The following is a 20037-nucleotide window of genomic DNA, read 5'->3' as shown; positions in this document are numbered from 1 at the left end:
CCCTTTACAGCGCTTTACAGTCTTTTCTAGGCGGTTTTAAGAGACAGCATATTGCCTCCAACAATCTGGGTCCTCAGTTTACCAACCTCAGAAAGATGGAAGGCTGAGTCAACCTTGAGCCTGGTGAGAATCAAGCTGCCAAACTGCAGTCAGCTAGCAATCAATAGAAGTAGCCTACAGTGCGGCATTCTAACCACTGCACCACTTTGGCTCATTAGATATTTTTCTTTTTTCAATCTGGTTGGAAGGGGGAGCAGTTCTTTTGAACCCCCCAAATGGTGGAAGGCTTGGGATGAGATTTGGTTAGAGGGATTTAAATACGAATTGAATGAATGATGCTTGGGAGATACCCTGGAGGATCATCTTCTCATATTCAGGAACAGCTATTATGTAAAACAGTGTTTCCCAACCTTGGCAAATTGAAGATATCTGGACTTCAACTCCCAGAATTCCCCAGCCAGCATTCGCTGGCTGGGGATTTCTGGGAGTTGAAGTCCAAATATCTTCAGGTTGTCAAGGTTGGGAAACACTGATGTAAAACATGTGGCTAGGATGCCTTAAATCAGATTTGATACAAGCATGGCAAGCAATGCTCTTTTTAAAAAAATCTGAGAAACAAGCAAACATGGATGACTTTACTAAGCCCTGGTAAGCATTTGATAACAAATTGTACGAATTTACTGAATGCGTAGGTTAATATTCCTTTTTCTGGGTAATGCAGATAAAGCATGCCATATGCAAAAAGGAAAAAAAATGGGCAAGGGGAAGCAGATGAAAACAGTTCTGAAGGAATGTCTAAATTCTCCAGGGGAACTAAATGTTGCACCAGAGAATAATGGTTAGGCATGGCCCTCAAATTATTCTCCCTACAGTTTTTGGCCTTGGAAATCCATGCAGTCCTGGACTTCCCGTCTATTTTCTACCTTCCTTCTATTCATTTTGCTTCTTCTCTCTTCCAACTACTTGATCCCTTATCTCTATTTTTTTTCCTTCTGCTACCTTTCTCTAAGGGCTTTATCTAACCTTTCCCCATTGTACTTCCGTCCTCTGATCTGCTTCTTCCTTTTTTCCTTCTCATTACTTTTTCCCCAGCTGCTCAGCCCTCCAACATTGAAGTTTTGACTGTTTCCATGAATCTATGGCTCTGGGCTGCTGTTGTAACTGCAGTGGCAACAAAGAGATCATTCAATCATACTGAAACTTCATATTTTAATTTGCCCATGGCTACATTGCCTTTGCTGGTTGTTTTTTTTGTTTTATTTTGTTCTGCATTTCTCCTTGAATTGTATATCCCCTTAATGAGGAACTAAAATGAGTACAGTGTTGTGAGCTTCTGCCAGATGTTGTTTAATAATTTCATCCTTCCCAGTCTTTTTGGGAAATTGAATGATCAGATTTTGCTTTGGTGTTTGGTATGGCAATTCTTTAGTGGATAAGCATTTTATAAGTTACGCTTCTGCAGATACCATGCTGAAGAAAATTATGTGCACTTCCATATTCCTTTCCTTTCCATCACTCAGAATATAAATATAGTCATAAGCACTGGTTTCATCAAGAGTCCTGATTCTATTTTTAAATTTTTTAAAAAAGTTTTTATTGTACAAAGATTAAAAAGGAGATTCCTAGAGAGGCCCCGTGAAGGCTTCTCCCTGCCTTTTCTGGCCCTGCTTCCTCCCAGGAGATTCCTAGAGAGGTCCTTCGGAGGCTTCTCCCCACCTCAGCCCTATTCCTCCCAGAGATTCCTAGAGAGGCCCCACAGAGGCTTCTCCCTGCCTTTTACAGCCCTGTTTCCTCCCAGGAGATTCCCAGAAAGGCCTCTCCCTGCCTTTTTCAGTTACAATTTGAGAGGCTCAGGTTTGTAAATAGAAAATGGTTCTTGAGAAGTGGTAAAAAAAATCTTGAACCCCTGGTTCTTATCTAGAAAAGTTCATAAGTAGAGGTGTTCTTAGGTAGAAGTACCACTATATTGTTGTGATTCCGTCTGAGGCCCCTCAGGGAACGGCTGATCCTCTGCCGGCTTCCTGCTCAGAGGGGGAGGATGAGGAACAGGAGGTTCAGGCAGACGGGGAGGAGGAATCTCAGGCTGAGGGAGAGGGAGGACAGCCAGAGTCCCCCGAGAGGGAGCTCTCCCCAGCAAGCAGCCTGGATTCCTTAGATGAAAATGCACAAGCAATCACCGATCTCCGGCAGAGAAGAGCAACACAACGAAGGGGACAATTAGCCAGGTACTTTCAGCACTAAAGAGGCAACAGCTGGGTTTGGGTGTGGTACTCTCTGGAAAGGCTGAAAAGGCAGACCCACTCTTCCTGGCTTGTGGAGTATTATCTTTGGGAGTCCTGGGACCTGGCTGTGATCTTTGGCGTCTTGGAATTCTGGTTTGTGACTTTGAATACTGAAACCTTGGGGGAAAAAGGTGTGGGTCTTATTCTCTACAGTGGTGGGTGTGCCAGCAAGAAGTCTGCTGTATTGTCTGGCCGTCAGGATTCTGCTGGGAAGTCTCATAGCCTGCCTATTGGGAAGAACAGGTTTTTCTCTGTGTTTATTTTTCAAACTATAAAGTGCCTTTGTTTGTACCAGCGTGTCTGGCTGTTTTTTCCAGTTGGTGTTGAAGTCTGGGGGCACCCAGACAGAACATATATATAGTAATAGTGAGTTGCTAAGAAGGTTGATAAAAGATAACAAGAACAATACAAAACTTCAACCATTGCTTCCATTCAGTGAAGCTTCCACAAAATTATTCTGGTGAAGGAGTCTTACCTTTACAATCACATTACAAATAACTGCGTTCTCTTCGCTGATGATCTAAAACTTTTCAACATTACCAACAACACTACCCTCCAAAAAACCCTTGACTCTGTGTCAGGATGGTCAAACAATTGGCAACTCCAAATCTCAACCAACAAATGCTTTGTTCTGCACATTGGCAAAAAAAAAAAAAAAAAAATCAGAACGTCAAATGCAAGAGAAATAAACAAGACCTTGCAGATGACCCTCACTCTGTCAAAGATCTTGGAATACTCGTATCAAATGACCTAAGTATCAAAGCCCGCTGCAACAACATCGCCCAAAAGGCTTCAAGAGTTGTTAATCTAATCTTACGTAGCTTCTTCTCCAGTAATATCACACTATTCACCAGAGCATACAAAACATTTGCCGGACCAATCCTGGAATACAACTCATCTGTCTGGAACCCACACCACATATCGGACATAAATACATTAGAAAGTGTCCAGACATACTTTACTAGAAGAGTCCTCCACTCCTCTACTTGCAACAGAATACCTTATGAAACCAGACTTGAAATACTGGGCTTAGAAAGCTTAAAACCACATCGCCTTCCACACGACCTAAGCATAGCTCATAAAATTATCTGCTACAATGTCCTACCTGTCAATGACTACTTCAGTTTCAACCACAACAAGACATGAGCACACAACAGATAGAAATTCAAAGTAAACAATTCCAAACTCCAGACTGTAGAAAATACGACTTTACCAACTGAGTGGTTAATGCCTGGAACTCACTACCTGACTTTGTGGTTTCACCACCAAACCCTCAAAACTTAGATTGTGCACTATTGACCTAACCTGATTCCTAAGAGGTCAGTAAGAAATGTGCATAAGTGCATCAGCGTGCCTACCAACCCTGTCCAATTGTTCCCTCTTATCAGTACCCATCTTATGTATATAAACAATGCTATATCTATGTTTGTTTGTTCATCTGTCCGTCCGTCTGTCCATCCATCCATCCGTCCGTCCGTCTGTCCATCCATCCACCCAGCTAGCCAGCCAGCTAGCCAGCCAGCCAGCCAGCCAGCCAGCCAGCCAGCCAGCCAGCCAGCCAGCCAGCCAGCCAGCCAGCCAGCCAGCCAGCCAGCCAGCCAGCCAGCCAGCTAGCTATCTATTCAATTTCTATGCCGCCCTTCTCCTGAAACTATATTACAAATATGTACTTGACAATTAAAATAAAAAATATAAAAAAATTGAACTGAGGCATGCTTTGAAGCATTGAATCAAAGCAGATGGCTTCAAAGTGCTTTGTGGCTTTTCAGACTATTACGCAAAGTTCGTGGCTTTTCCTCTACTTCAGAAGTGTTATTTACAATATGCAACAATGCCCTTTCAGTCCTAAATTTGAAAGGAGTTGAAAGTGAGGCTTCCTTCACTGGACACAAATAGCCAGTTACTTCCTTACATTTTGTGCCTCATAGAGCTATTTTGAGGCTAACGTAGCTTTGGGTGTCATTCTCAGCTCTCTGCTTCTTGGATATGACTATCTTATAAAATGCTAACTTTTGTCTCTCTCCTGCTAATGGGCTGTTATGCTTCAATCTGTGCTGGTCTTAAAGAAACTCATCTAGAAACTCAGGTCAGCTCTCAACCTTCTAAAGATGAGCTTAAGGCTACCATCTCTTTTAATTCTGCACATTGGTAAAGGTTGAAGTCTCTTGACAATGAGTTAATGGAAATTAACAGGTTACAGGCACTGGGCCTAACTTTTACTGCTCTAAAAATAGGTGTGAGTTGGAAAGATTGCAGATGCAACATTTTATGTGCCCATCCTTTTCTCTGGGGCATTGTATCTTATAGGTTCTATTTTCTCTCTTCTAATTAATTAGTACAAAAGACTGATAGAAACCCAGTGGCTATTTCCAGAAATTGGCAATTTTGACAAGTTATACCAGAATAACAGGGTTGTAAGGAACATTGGAGGTCTTCTACTCCAACCCTATATGCTTCCAGACAATGGGCTGATCCAATGTCTTCTTAAAAGCCTCCAGAGATGGAGAAGACACAATTTCTGGAGGCAAGTCATTTCACTGATTAATGGACACAAAATGTATCCTTAATTGTAGGTTGGAGCTCTCTTTAATATTCTTTTGTCCATTACTTCTTGACCTGCCCTTAGGTGCTTTAGAGCAGTGTTTTTCAACCAGTGTGCCGTGGCACAGTAGTGTGCCGTGAGACATGGTCAGGTGTGCCGCGAAGCTCAGAGAGAGAGAAAGCAAGAGAGAAAGAAAGCAAGGGAGAGAAAGAGAGAGAGAGAGCAAGAGAGAGAAAGAAAGCGAGAGGGAAAGAGAACAAGAGAAAGAAGGAGAGAGAGAGCAAGAGAGAAAGAGAACAAGAGAAAGAAAGAGAGAGAGAGAGCAAGAGAGAGAAAGAACAAGAGAAAGAAAGAGAGAGAGAGCAAGAGAGAGAAAGCAAGAGAGAAAAAGAGAGGGAGGGAAGGAGAGAGAGAAAGAGGGACATAGGGAGGGAGAGAGAAAGAGAGCAAAAAAGAGAGGAAGGAAGGAAGAGAAAGAAAGAGGGATGGAGAGAGAAAGAGGAAGGAAGGGAGAGAAAGAGGGAGGGAGAAAGAAATAGAGCGAAGGGGAGGAAGAGAGAGAGATAATTATTTTGTCCAAACTTTTTTTAGCACCCCCCCCCCCGCTCAATGTGCCCCAGGGTTTCATAAATGTAAAAAATGTGTCACAGCTCAAAAAAGGTTGAAAATCACTGCTTTAGAGAATAGGTGGACTATTTGTGACAACCACTCCAATATTGGAGGTACCAAATCTTTTACTTCCCCTGTTTTAAGTTGTTTTGGGTGTGTGTGGGCACTCATGCATGTGCGATAGTGTGCGTTCACACTCTTCCGGCATCACAGGAAAAAAAGGTTCACCATCACTGATATAGACCATTTAAAGCAATAAATGCTGAAAAAGGAATCCTCCATCTTCACACACACACACACACACACACACACACGTATCACATGTTTTTTGCTGAAATTTTAAAATTAAGGGAGACTAGGATGGCACCATTTTGGCCTTGTTCTGGCCTCATCAGCTAGCCACACCCTTACTGGGATTTGATCTGGCAGCTTCTGCCTTGTAAGGCAGAGAATTAACAGCTGAGCCACCAGACCTAATCCCTTCAGCTGTGTACCAGGTTATAAAGGATATAGTAGAGAAGAAATACGAGGTATAGGAGAGACTATAGGACAGGGGATGGAAGGTACTCTAGTGCGCTTATGTATGCCCCTTACTGACCTCATAGGAATCTGGAGAGGTCAACTGTGGGTAGTCTAAGGGTAAAATGTTGGTGTAGTGGTTAATGTATTAGGCTAGACATCAGGAGACTGTGAAGTTCTACTCCTGTCTCAGGTTTAAAGGCAGCTCGGTGACTTGGGACCAGTGGGGAATTCTAGATTAGATCATCACTGGTTTGCGCGTGCCTCCTGCCACCGCCGCAGCTACCGGTTATAAGAACTGGTCCAAACCGGAGCAACCCATCGCATCCTGGGACCAGTCACCCCCTCAGTCCTAGAGAGAAGAAGTCAGGAGAAAATCACTTCTGAAACCTTTCCTTGTTAGGAAAACTACAGGGACTCATCCTGGCAATGTGGAATCCCCAAACTGACTCAAGGTATAAAAATAACAAAACAGTCATTTTAGAGATTAGTATTTATGCTGAGGATGCATAATCAGATGACAATTCCCAAATAAACATCATGGCAGGATTTCTGGTGATTTAGCTCCAGTTTAAATGTCCTTTACAATAAAAGCAAGCTGACTTGCATTTCCTGGGTAAAACTGCAGCTCAAAACACACTGTTATCCTTAAATTGTGCAACCCTTCTTGTTCTTCAAAAGTTGTATCAAAATAATGCAGACATTTACATATTTTAGAGAAAATGTTCATTGCAAGTGCATGTTTTCCTCTCTCTCTCTATATATATATTTATATTTATATATATATATTTCAAAACAAGGACAACTAACGTAATCGGTCAAAGTTGCCCCTGTATTTCAAAGTGAACTTTGAAGGTAGCTACTTGTATTTCTGATTTTAGTTCACTAGAGGGCAATGGTGTTCAGAACAGAAGCAAAAGCTGCTCTGGATAGACTGATTATTATTTTACCTATTTAAAAGAATATCATTAAAAGTTTGGCCCTGGTGTTTGATTGTGAAATTACTTATCTGTTGAAATACTAAGCCTCTTTAATTTGACACTAATAATTTATTTACAGATAGAAAGTAATGTTTCAATTTTTTCTGGAACTTGTGGATATCCAGCCAATGAGCGCAAGAGCAGTAAACACTGAAAATTCTGGCTTCCTCTTCATATCTACATGTTGAATTGCTGGGGCAAACTTGCAGAAGAAGACATATTTGTTTCATTGGTATAACCATGCACTGAAAGGCCTTTGATATTAAGTAGAGATTCTTTCAAGTCAAGCTTAATTGCTGGTGACTTTATAGACATCCAGAGATATTTCCTGGCAATGGTATGAAAATAATTTGACATTTCAATCTTACAGGATACACACATACCTCTCCAGTCTACAGCTTTGGAATTTTCTAGCCAATTCCTATCTGATTATTAACTTGGTCAGATCTTGCTTTCTGAGATCAGCCACCTTTCCAGCAATTCTTTATTAAAATACTGAATCAAGCACGAGGGGAGGTTACATCGTACTATTTTCCCTATCACCCCCTAAAATTGTCTGCATGCAACTGAATATCTATGTACATTATCTATATGTAGTGGGCATTCACTTCTAACTACTCTTGATTTAATGCTCTCATACGTTGATCTCTTTTGGGTCATAGGCCTTGTTTGATGGCGTAGGGTTATCATACAATTTCTCTCTCTCTCTCTCTCTCTATATATATATATAGTCCCAGTGGGTATGGCTAGCTGATGATAAGTCCCAGTGGGTATGGCTAGCTGATGAGGCCAAAATAAGGCCGAAATAGATCTATCCTAGTCTCCCCTAATTTTCAAATTCAGCTTAAACATGTGACACATACAGATAGAATTGTCGGCTATCAATAAAATTAACTGCCTTGGAAATGGCCCTGGGTTGGGCCAAGAGGCAAAAAAGGAGCTGTGATGTTCCTTCAATATACCAGGGTGATTCGACACAAAATGTAATCCTTCCCTGGTACAGAGCTGAAGGGATTGGATACTGTAGCCTAGAGGATAATCCTCTGCCTTACAAGGCAAAGGTTGCAGGTTCAAGTCCCAGTGGGTATGGCTAGCTGATGAGGCCAAAATAAGGCCGAAATAGATATATCCTAGTCTCCCCTAATTTTCAAATTCAGCTTAAACATGTGACACACACACACACACACACACACACACACACACACACACACACACATATATATATATATATATATATATATATATATATATATATATATAATGCTTTATTTTGCTTCTCCCTTATGCAATTAGAAGCAACATTATACCTTGTTATCATTCCAACTTTCATCCTCATCAGTCAAGCTGAGAGTCAAGGCTGTGCACTAAGCATTATGTCTTTGAATGGGGAGCTACAGTATTACAGAAAGAACATAGCATCAGCCCAGCCCAAAGCCTGCCCTTTAATATTTTGCTTATCTTAATCGCCCACCAGATTTCTATATGAAAAAAACAGGGGAAGAATATCTTCTTGCTTGCATCCCCCAACTGTAATGTTTAAAGGCATACTGCAAGAAAGAAACCTTAAAGATCAAGACTAAGCACACATTTTTAGTGATTTCTCTATCTGTAGAGGGCAGTGAAAATATTTACTGACCCCACACATCCTGGACATAAATTGTTTCAATTCCTACCCTCAAAACATGGCTACAGAGCATGGCACACCAAGACAACTAGACACAAGAACATTCCCCCCCAAATGTCATCACTCTGCTAAACAAATAATTCCCTCAACATTGTAAAATTATTTACTAAGACTGCACTTCTATTTCTACTAGTTTTTTCTCATTATTCCTATCACCCTTTTCCTCCCGATTAGGACTGTATGACTGTAACTTGTTGCTTGTATCCTAAGATTTTTATTAATATTGTTTCCTCATTGCTTATTTGACCCCATTACAATTATTAAGTGTTGTACCCCCTGATTCTTGACAAATGTATCTTTTTTATCTTTTATGTACACTGAGAGCATATGCACCAAAACAAATTCCTTGTGTGTATAATCACACTTGGCCAATAAAGATAAAGAATTCTAGTGGCAGAATTTTAGGTATCTTCCCTCTAATTGTGGGTGAATGGCTGCTTGAGTGGAAACTGCTATAATCTTTGATGGTGCAAAGTTATAATGTGGCAGTTTTTTGAAAATTCAAATATAGTCTTAATAGTTATGTGCAGTTGTTTACGGATGAAAAAGAATACAGGATAGAGAAACAGGAATTGTAAGAACATGGATATGATTGTACAGCCTTTCATTTTGTAACAAAGGAATTGGCCAGCATTTCCTATTTGAGTAGACTAGAGAAGGGGTACCCAATCTTTTGGACTTCGGGGACCACCCAGGTCATTATTTTAAATCCCACAGACCCTAATTCATAATTTTCTGTCCCACAGACTACTAATATGATTTTTTAAAAGATAAATACATTTGTAAAATAATGATCAGAGAGCTTCCATTTTATGAATATAAAATGCACCTGTTTAATATAACAAAATTATAAATGCTTATTTAATTATAACAAATCATAAATGCTTATTTAACCATAACAAAATCTTTAAAGGTTGTTTAATTGTAACAAAATTATTAAAATTAGTGTAATTATTACAAAATAATTTAAGCTTAGTGTACTGATGTTGTTGGGAAAGTCAGTCCCTTCCCTCTTCTCTCCTCCCCTACTTTATCCTTTTTCCAGTCTTTTCTTGATTAACACAGAATTGCATTAATCAAGATGAACAGACTATCAGGTTTATTATTTTTATTTTCAACAATACCAATTAAAACTTTCTTTAGTGAGATAAATAAAATGACAAAATTTATTTGGCAAGGGAAGAGACTGAGGATTAGTTTAAAAATGTTACAAGATGCAAGAATAAGAGGTTTTATTTGGAAAAAGGGCCTTGTCATGTGTGATACAGGAATCTCAGCTGATGACAAAAGTTACATGAAACTAATCTCAGAAGGTATGTGTCAACCTTCGCTATGCTGCTGCATTCTTTCGCTTGGTTGTCATAGAGACGGGGAGGGGTAGAGATCATGGGGGGGGGGTTGGGAAGAGCGCAGGAGGAGAGTTAAGTTTCGATTTCCCCGGTGCCAGGAGGAGACCCTTTATTTATTTTATTTATTCATAATCACTTGTACAAAAAAATTAAAAGCAGTCAGGACAGATAATTAATGTTCAAATACATTTTATTGTCAGTCTGTTGAATTTGAAGCTGAAGAATAAATACATAGCAGTTCTCTATTAGAGGATGACCTAGAAACATAGAAACATAGAAGATTGATGGCAGAAAAAGACCTCATGGTCCATTTAGTCTGCCCTTTTTCTATTTCCTATATTTTATCTTAGAATGGATATATGTTTATCCCAGGCATGTTTAAATTCAGTTACCGTGGATTTACCAACCACGTCTGCTGGAAGTTTGTTCCAAGCATCTACTACTCTTTCAGTAAAATAATATTTTCTCACGTTGCTTCTGATCTTTCTCCCAACTAACCTCATATTGCGCCCCCTTGTTCTTGTGTTCACTTTCCTATTAAAAACACTTTTTTCCTGAACCTTATTTAATCCTTTAACATATTTAAATGTTTTCATCATGTCCCCCCTTTCCCTTCTGTCCTCCAGACAATACAGATTGAGTTCAATAAGTCTTTTCTGATAATGCTTAAGACCTTCCACCATATTTTATAGCCCGTCTTTGGTTCCATTCAATTTTATCAATATCTTTTTGAAGGTGATGTCTCCAGAGCTGAATACAGTATTCCAAATGCGGTCTCACCAGTGCTCTATACAGCAGGATCACAATTTCCCTCGTCCTGCTTGTTATACCTCTAGCTATGCAGCCAAGCATTCTAATTGCTTTTCCTACCACCTGACTGCACTGTTCATCCATTTAGAGACTGTCAGAAATCACTACCCCAAATCCTTCTTTTCTGAAATTTTTGCTAACACAGAACTGCTAATACAATACTCAGATTGAGGATTCATTTTCCCCAAGTGCATTATTTTACATTTGGAAACATTAAACTGCATTTTCCATTGCTTTGACCACTTATCTAGTAAAGCTAAATATAATTATAGTATGCCATATTAGAGACGCCTCCAGGAATATTAACCCTATTGCACACTTTAGAGTCATTGGCAAATAGGCAAACCTTCCCTACCAAACCTTCCCCTATGTCACTCACAAACATATTAGAAAAAATAGGACCCAGAACAGAGGAATAGGACCCTTGTGGCACACCGCTTGTAATCAGACTTAGCTCAGAATATCTACTGCATGTGACAAAAACTGACATGTAGCAAGACCACAGAACAATATTTGTTTTGAATTGCAAACTTCATTCAGTAGCTACAGTTTGCAGTTTGTAAACCAGATTGACTGGTTTGCTGTCTGCTGCAGCTGGTTTGCAAACTCAAATTTGTGACAGAATAGACTCACTAAGTTGTGCCATGTTTCTTTCCATTGGCTGCTGCTTTGGCTGCGTCACTTGATTCCTCTCTTTCCAATATGGGAGGGAGGGAAGGAAAGAAAGAAAGAAAGAAAGAAAGAGATACTGTAGAGAGATAGAGATAGAGAGAGATAGAGAGTGGGGAGGCATTATAAAGGTGGCTAAATTCAGAATGCATGCCCCTTCACACAGCCAAATCCTCAGTTAAAATTCCTACCACAGACTTATGAGTGTCCTGCTAAACCTACTGATTAATATTGTATAAATAAAAGCAGAACATGAAAAGGACTTGATTTTCTTTGCAAAGTGATGTGGCAAGTAATGAATATTATCACAACTCACCTGATGTTAATTGCACTTTGCTATTTACAATTTATCACAAAAACTTATTTTGTATAATACAATTCATAGCAATTATATGAAAAGAGAGATTTTACTAACAAAGCCTGTGATTTTCTTTAAACACAGACGTCTGATTGCATGCATTACCTAGACAACAGTGTTGTGGGATTGTTGAGCCAAAATATGTGTCTTAGGGAAGTTGAATAACCTGATTATGTAGAGACATTTGAGTAATTGAAACCTATGTGCAAAGCTTCAAGGATGTGCACTTAGTTTCATTAGCATAGTGAAGCAATATGACCCAATCACCACCTCCCTTCTAAGAATGAAACAATGCAGGGGCCTTGCTTAGTACTATATTTTGTCGTCCCCACCACAACCACCACCATCCCTATAGCCTCTTTTCAGCCTCCACCAGCATTTGCAGGAGTCTGAATAAGTAACTGCACCTGTTGTTCAGGACCCTCTTCCAGTATTTGTCAAAGAAAATAGGAAGGAAGAGGCAGTGCCACAAATCTGACAAGTGTAAGAAGAATTTTCTCTAAACAAAGCTAGATCTGGATCGATTCATTTCCCCATCCTAGCCATTCCTGAATTTGAATCAGAAATAGTTAGTTCCTCATAAAGCAGGAAGAGGGGAAAAAATCCTTTTATGGAAAGTGAAATGACCGAGAAAAACGGTTTCCAAATAAACTCTCTTTATTTCTCTACAGGCTCTGAGCGAGCGGAAAACACTTTCACTCTATACGCGAGTTACAGAAGAAGCGCGTAAGACCAGAAGCTCGGCTATTTAAAGACTTTCCCTCAGCAACAGCCGGCGGCTGACAGCTCTTCCATTTTGGCGCCCTCTAGAGCAGCCAATAGGAAGCAGGTAAACAATGCTTATGGTTTCTTTCAATTCTGCTTAACAACTCTTGTTTAACTAGTTAACCCAGATACAGAACATTATAGAACATTACAGAAGTTACAGGATTTAACACCCCTCCCCCTTCTGGATGATTTTACAGATTTTTATTCGGTCAAGTAAGTAACAAAGTCTTCTAAGTGAGGGGGTCTTCGCGAAGTCCGATCTGACCGTCGAGGGTCGCCCATAACTTGTGTGTCCACCGATGAAGATGGTTCCTCTCGTCCTGCAGACGCGTTGCTCCCCTGACCAGGAGATGGCAGAGCTGAGGCAGCGCTGGAGTGGCTATTTCCCCCAGGTAAGTCCCAATCAATTGGTTCCGGGTTCCTGTTTGTCCTTGCGAAATTCCCTGTGGGGAGGGGAGGAGTGTTATCTTTATGTCCTTCACTCTCGATTTTCTCCACTCTCCCCCTAATGTGGTCAATGTGCCTTTTCCAGAGGCGGCCATCTAGTAATTTCACCATATAAGTTTTGGGACCTGTTTGGTCTTGCACAATGCCACTTTCCCAATGCTTCCCTGTATCAAAATTTTTAACATATACCTTTTGTCCCACGGCCACTGCACGTTCAGGTATTAGTACATTGTCCGGTTTTAATTTGATATAGGAGGGGTGCAGCCTATCCAGGGTTGATCTTAACCTCCTCCCCATTAGCAACTCAGCAGGGCTTTTCCCAGTGGTCATACTAGGTGTTATGTGTTGGGTCAGCAAAAACGTGTCTAATCTCTCCTGGATGTCACCTGGGGCTGACCTCTTAATGGCCTCTTTGGCCACTCTAACATAACGTTCTGCTGCTCCATTAGACCACGCTGCGTGGGGAGAGGTAAGGGCATGCCGGACCCCCAGCCCAGCTAGGAACACCTCAAATTGTTTAGATGTAAATTGGGGCCCGTTGTCCGAGACTAATATGTCCGGGCACCCATGTGTTGTAAATAACTTCCTTAATACATGTATTACCGCTGATGATGTGGTAGATGTTAATGGCACTATTTCCAGCCACCTTGAATACGCATCAATCAGGATTAAAAACATATGATTCCCCACTGGTCCAGCCAGATCAATGTGCACCCTAGACCATGGCCCTTGGGGACTGTCCCACTGTGCAGGGGTGGTTTTTGGCGGGTCTGGCCGCGTTTCTTGGCACTGGCCACATGTTGCCACCCAGTTCTCAATTTCTTTATCCAAGCCGGGCCACCACAAATACCCCCTTGCCAATGCCTTCATCCTCACCACCCCTGGGTGTCCTTCATGTAGCATTTTCATAACCCTCGGTCTCAGGGCAGTAGGGATAACCACTCTTTCCCCCCAGAGAATGCAATCATGCATAACTGATAGTTCTAGCCTCTTGGTTTTAAATTCACCTATTAAGGGATCGTCCCCATTTGTTGGCCAGCCTTTCAAAATGTAATTCAAAATCCTGCTCAAAGTCTTATCTTGCCTGGTTTCCAATGCCACCTGCCTGGCAGTGACCACAGGAGACTTATCTAATTCGATAAGGAGTACCTCTGCAGCGGGTGCTGGGTCTTCTACTCTCTGTCCCAACGGACAGCGACTGAGGCCGTCTGCGTGATTAATAGCAGAGCCCCCTTTATGAATGAGTTGGTAGTCATATGCGGCTAGGAAAATAGCCCATCTGGACATACGGGGAGACATGAAGGGAGGAGTTGGCCGTCCGGTGGCTAGCAGACCCAAGAGAGGCTTGTGGTCTGTTACTAACTGAAAAGGTCTCCCAAGCAGATAATGATGAAATTTTTTCACCCCGGCTACCAGCGCCAGAGCTTCCTTGTCAATCTGCGCGTAATTGCGCTCAGCCCCAGATAGCGTTCTAGAAAAATAGGCAATTGGAGCCTCCTGCCCGTTTGGAAAAATATGGGCCAACACACCGCCCACACCGTACGGAGAAGCGTCGCAGGTGAGCCTCACAGGGAGGGTTGAGCTATATTGTACTACTAAGCTATGGGACGACAAAAGATCCTTCACCCTGCAAAACGCCCGTTGTTCCTTCTCACCCCAATGCCACTCTGTCCCTTTATGGAGGAGTTTATGTAGGGGTTCAGCTGCTGAGGCTTTCTGTCGCAGAAACACAGCATAAAAATTTAAGAGCCCTAAAAAGGCTTGCAGTTCTGCTTTACAAGTTGGGGCAGGGGCGTCTTTAATTGCTCTAACTTTTTCCTCCGTGGGGTGAATGCCCTCAGCATCAATACGAAATCCCAAAAATTCGACTGAAGGGGTCCCCCACACACATTTTTCTGGTTTCAAACGTAGACCCTTATCTCTCAATCTAGTGAGTACCTGTCGAATTCGACTGTGCAGCTGGGCAGGGTTGTCCCCACAAATTAAAATGTCGTCGAAATACGGGACCACCCCAGCCAGGCCCCCCAATAAACGCTCCATTAACCGCTGGAATATACCAGGAGCAACACTCACTCCAAATTGCAGGCGCGTACACTTAAAAGCACCCCTGTGCGTTACAATAGTCTGTGACAGGGCAGTGGCTTCGTCCACTGTTAATTGCTGGTAAGCCTGTGCAAGGTCCAGCCTCGCGAAGATTTTCCCAGACCCCAAGGTGTGTAACAGCTGTTGCACCACTGGAATAGGATAGGAGTTGTGCTGTAGCGCCTTATTAATAGTGGATTTGTAATCCGCACAAACTCGTAGGGAGCCATCTGGCTTCAGTGGGGTTACAATAGGGGTTTCCCAGGGTGCATGTTCCACTGGAACTAATATACCTTGTGCTTGAAGTTTTGTTAATTGTTCATCTAGCTTAGTTAGCAAGGGTAAAGGTACCCTGCGAGGTTTTAATCGAACGGGAGGAACAGAAGGGTCTAAAGAAAAAGAAATAGGAGGTCCTTTAAAGGTACCCAGACCAGCCCGGAAAACCTCAGGAAATTCAGTGACAAAATCAGGGGCAGTAGAAAATGTCAATTTGTTAAGACCTGTTACCGCTAATCCCAAAGGTGCCATCCAGTCCAACCCTAGAAGGGAATGATTAGCCCCGTCTACAACTAACAGAGGGAGAACATGGTTCACATTTCTAAAGGTGATAGGAACCCTAGTTTTACCCAAAATCCTAATTGGGTGACCCTGGAAATCATTGATAGCAATGTCCAAAGGTTGCAAACTGTCCCGTGCCAAACTTGGTATATACAAATGTAATTTATGCCAAGGCATCAGTGTATATTTCGAGCCTGTGTCCAATTCCATATGGCACGGCTGATGGTTTAGAAGGATGGGGACAACAATTTTATTAGGGGCAGGAGGGTAAACTGTAGAACCACTGAAAAAGCGGTTACCTCTGGCATTCCAAGGCCGGCGAAAACCCCGTCCTTGTGGCCGGAAAGGACGGTAGGCTCGGGGAGCAGGAAAGGAAGGCTGTTGACCTTGTGGAGAAGAGTTGTCATCTGGCAAGGCAGCACGGCAAGCGGCGGCGATGTGGCCTCTCTTCTCGCATCTGTAGCAGAAGGCGTCCTTAAAGGGGCAGCGCGACCGTTGATGTTGCCCTCTGCATCCGGCGCAGGCAGGAAAAGTTGGCCTGGGTTGACGTTCTGGTGGTCCTCGAAGGTAGCAGCAGTGGTCATTGTAGTCTTCATAGTCGGCGAGCTGAACTTCAGGTAGGCGGCGAGCCGAGGGACGCTGAGAGTCTGTGATTTTAAATACAGTTTGCAGCTTGTCATTGGACTTTAAATCAGCTGCCGCAGCCTCAGCTACCTCAGCTGTCTGAGCAGCTTTAATCACGTCTTGCAATGTGGAGCTCTCAGTTGCCAATAACTTGTTCCTTATGGTAACGTTTCGCATACCAAAAATGAGGGCGTCCGTCAATCTGGCTTCCGGATTGTCAAATTGACATTTCGCTAGGATAGTTCGGAGTCTGGTCGCGAACTGGTTAATAGATTCCCCATCCGATTGGGACATACGGGAAAATTGATGCCTATAAACTATGGGCGGCTTAGTTGGTTTAAAATGGGCAGCCAACTTTTCTTGTAAAGTAGCCCAAGGTACAGCATTAGGTGGTTCGGGATCAGTTAAAGTCCCAGCCAATTCAAAAATATGCGTGCCGCAGTAATTCAAAAATAGAGCGCGTTTCCTGCTGTCCTCAGCCGTATGTAGGCTGGCAGCTTCCAGGAAAATCTCAAATTTAGCCATATAGGCTGCCCAAGTTGACCGTTCCGGGTCAAACAACTCGGGAGGCTGAATCAGCGAAGGGGTCGACATATTGATTTTTTCCTAAAAAAAAAAAATCACCGCTAAGACCCTCGTCGCCAATGAAATGACCGAGAAAAACGGTTTCCAAATAAACTCTCTTTATTTCTCTACAGGCTCTGAGCGAGCGGAAAACACTTTCACTCTATACGCGAGTTACAGAAGAAGCGCGTAAGACCAGAAGCTCGGCTATTTAAAGACTTTCCCTCAGCAACAGCCGGCGGCTGACAGCTCTTCCATTTTGGCGCCCTCTAGAGCAGCCAATAGGAAGCAGGTAAACAATGCTTATGGTTTCTTTCAATTCTGCTTAACAACTCTTGTTTAACTAGTTAACCCAGATACAGAACATTATAGAACATTACAGAAGTTACAGGATTTAACAGAAAGGAATGCCTCCTGCAAAGTCAAAAGCCTTGATTTGCCCTGGTCCTAATAATTGTTAAATTAGAGAGATAGGCAGGATCCTGAGTCAAATAGGCATGATCCTGAGGTCCAAGCTTATGCAGAGCAAAGAAGGTAAATATTCTCTTCTTTCCCCTTTAAAATCAAGATTCTGCAAGCCAACCTTTCACCAACCTCACAATGTACTGGGCTACAACTCCCATTACGCTTAGCAGAGACATGATTATGGGGGAAATTGGCCAACTTACTAGGTTTGTTGAGATACACCAGAATCATATGAAATACACCTTTGTGTAAATGGTTTGGTATTCTTTAATCCTAAGAAAGAATCCAGATTGATTGATTATTTATTTATTTATTTATTTATTCATTCATTCATTCATTCATTAATTTATTTATTTATTTCACAATGCTGAGTGGTCAGATTATGTACAGGATTGAAAATATGAATGAATAAGTTACAAATGAATATAGAATATCAATAGTATCAGAGTTTTATGAATATGTTTTAAATTGACAAAGAAAAAGGATTTCTGATTAAATTGACAAGATATAACTGCTAACTGTAAAGATTGCTGTCAAACAAAACCTTCACTAATAAGCCCATCATTCTTTCACTGTACAAAAGTCTGAAAATAAATGCTTATTCTTTAAAAATAAGTTCCTTATAGATTTGAGATCAACCTGGCCAGGGTTGCTATAGTTACAGAATGTGCAGGTGTTGATGCAACTCCATGATAGTCACTGCATTAATTGATTCAGAAGTTAATCTTATTTTGAATATAATAAGTCCACACCTGGTTTGTATATTTTATCGATTGCCTCCTATTGCTGTTTGAGTAACTATGGCAACCTTTACCCCAAAACAGGCAGTAAAACATGTTGTGTTGATGGGTATCCATACATTTCAGATGAACATCCAGAATTAATGCTTGCTACACTACACTTATAATTTCTGAACATAATTCAGCTAAGGTTCAGGAACGTATGGCTAATTTGTTAGTAAGCTTGATTCATATCTGAATCAGCTAGCCTTTTACATGAGAAATCAAAATAAAGTAAAATATAAACATAGTTCTGTCATCTGATGAGAGCAGGTCTGGATTATTAACAAATCAGTGCCACCTTGTGTTTTGCTCAGGGTCTTCTGGTTTCTAGAGATGCCATCCATAGTTAGCAGTATATATGTCTTTACAACTGAACGTTTTCCACATTGAATCTTTACAATTCCAAGGGAGGATAAATATCCTCTTCTTTCCCCTTAATTTAATTTTCATTTTTCTTTGAGTAACTAATCTTATCCCAAAGGAAGAGGGAGTTAATTTCCGTACTCGAATGTCTCCTACTAGGCTACTAGGTGGTGCTATAGAATTTTAATTTAACAATTTCCCTATTATATACCAATAAGGCCCTCAGATAATGGGATCTCTAATGGGATTCCTATCTGTTGCTCACCAACAGGGGATGTGGTGACTGAAGTATCTAGCAAACTGCTTCAGCCTGTAAGCAGAGTGGTCCTAAAATTTGGACAGTTCCAAAGGATTTTGGGGAGAAGACGTGGTTCACCCCAACATGTCATCCTATAGAACCAGCCTCATTTCACTACAAAGGCCAATGAAAACCAATCACACTTCTGTTTTATCATACCTTATGGAATTATGGATACTTTGTATTGTGAGAATAGTCATAGATGTGACTTCTCACAGCACCCTTCCCCTTGTTTCATACATGTAACTAAAATGGGTTCAGCGTTATGATATTGGAGATAGGTGGATCAAAAGGGGGAGAAAAGACTTATATTGTATATTGCATGCATACGTGGGGCTCTACTGATACAGCCACTAAGACTTGCATTCATTCCATTGAATATATGTTACAAGAAACAAAGAAAACATATTGCCCTGACAGTAGCACCATCCCTTCCAGTCAATTTTCTCATGCATTTTTAAATTTCTCCTCTTGATGCCTGTCCCATAGCTTTCAATCACACTACATGTTTTTATTACAGTGGGTTTTGAAATGATTCTCCTCTTTCTCACTTCCTTTGGGCTGTGGCATATATCTATATTCCAGACACTTCAAGAATTATTATTCAGTACCAATTCACTGCTTCCATGTCAGGGAAGAATACATGGAGATGCAACATAGTATTTGGATTTCTGTGTAAGTCCTTGATAACTGTTTAGTATATGCAGATATTATTATCTGCATTATTATCCCAACTTTGTAAATAACCTTTCTACTTATTCTTCCGGCCAATAATTCATTATTAGTAATAATTCTCATATATATTGCACCTTTCTTTTCTGTACGAATCCCAGCGACCAATAAGGTCCCATAGAGTTGGCCTTCTCTGGGTCCCATCGACCAAACAATGTCATTTGGCGGGCCCCAGGGGAAGAGCCTTCTCTGTGGCAGCCCCGGCCCCCTGGAACCAACTCCCCCCGGAGATTAGAACTGCCCCCACCCTCCCTATCTTTTGTAAACTACTCAAGACTCATTTATACTGCCAGGCATGGGGAAGTTGAGATAGCTCTTCCCCCTAGGCCATTACAAGTTATGCATGGTATGTTTGTGTGTATGTTTGGTTTTATAATAGGGGTTTTTAGTTGTTTTTTATTATTGGATTGTACATGTTGTGTCTATTATTGTTGTTAGCCGCCCCGAGTCTGCGGAGAGGGGCGGCATACAAATGCAATAAATTATTATTATTATTATTATTATTATTATTATTATTATTATTATATCCATCAAGTTCTTTTTTCTAGAAAG

General features: G+C 41.3%; 1 long non-coding RNA gene across 1 annotated transcript; it reads left to right on the top strand.

Annotated features, from left to right (window-relative positions):
* Positions 1-12453: 12453 nt before the first annotated feature.
* On the top strand, positions 12454-17138 carry LOC139157930 (uncharacterized). Its single transcript, XR_011557588.1, has 3 exons — positions 12454-12631; positions 12768-12962; positions 16980-17138. It is a non-coding gene; the product is annotated as an uncharacterized lncRNA (long non-coding RNA).
* The last annotated feature ends 2899 nt before the right edge of the window (positions 17139-20037 follow it).

This window comes from Erythrolamprus reginae, chromosome 1, assembly GCF_031021105.1.
Source record: "Erythrolamprus reginae isolate rEryReg1 chromosome 1, rEryReg1.hap1, whole genome shotgun sequence".
Taxonomy (NCBI): Eukaryota; Metazoa; Chordata; class Lepidosauria; order Squamata; family Dipsadidae; genus Erythrolamprus; species Erythrolamprus reginae.
This window is presented reverse-complemented; position numbering and strand designations above follow the sequence as displayed.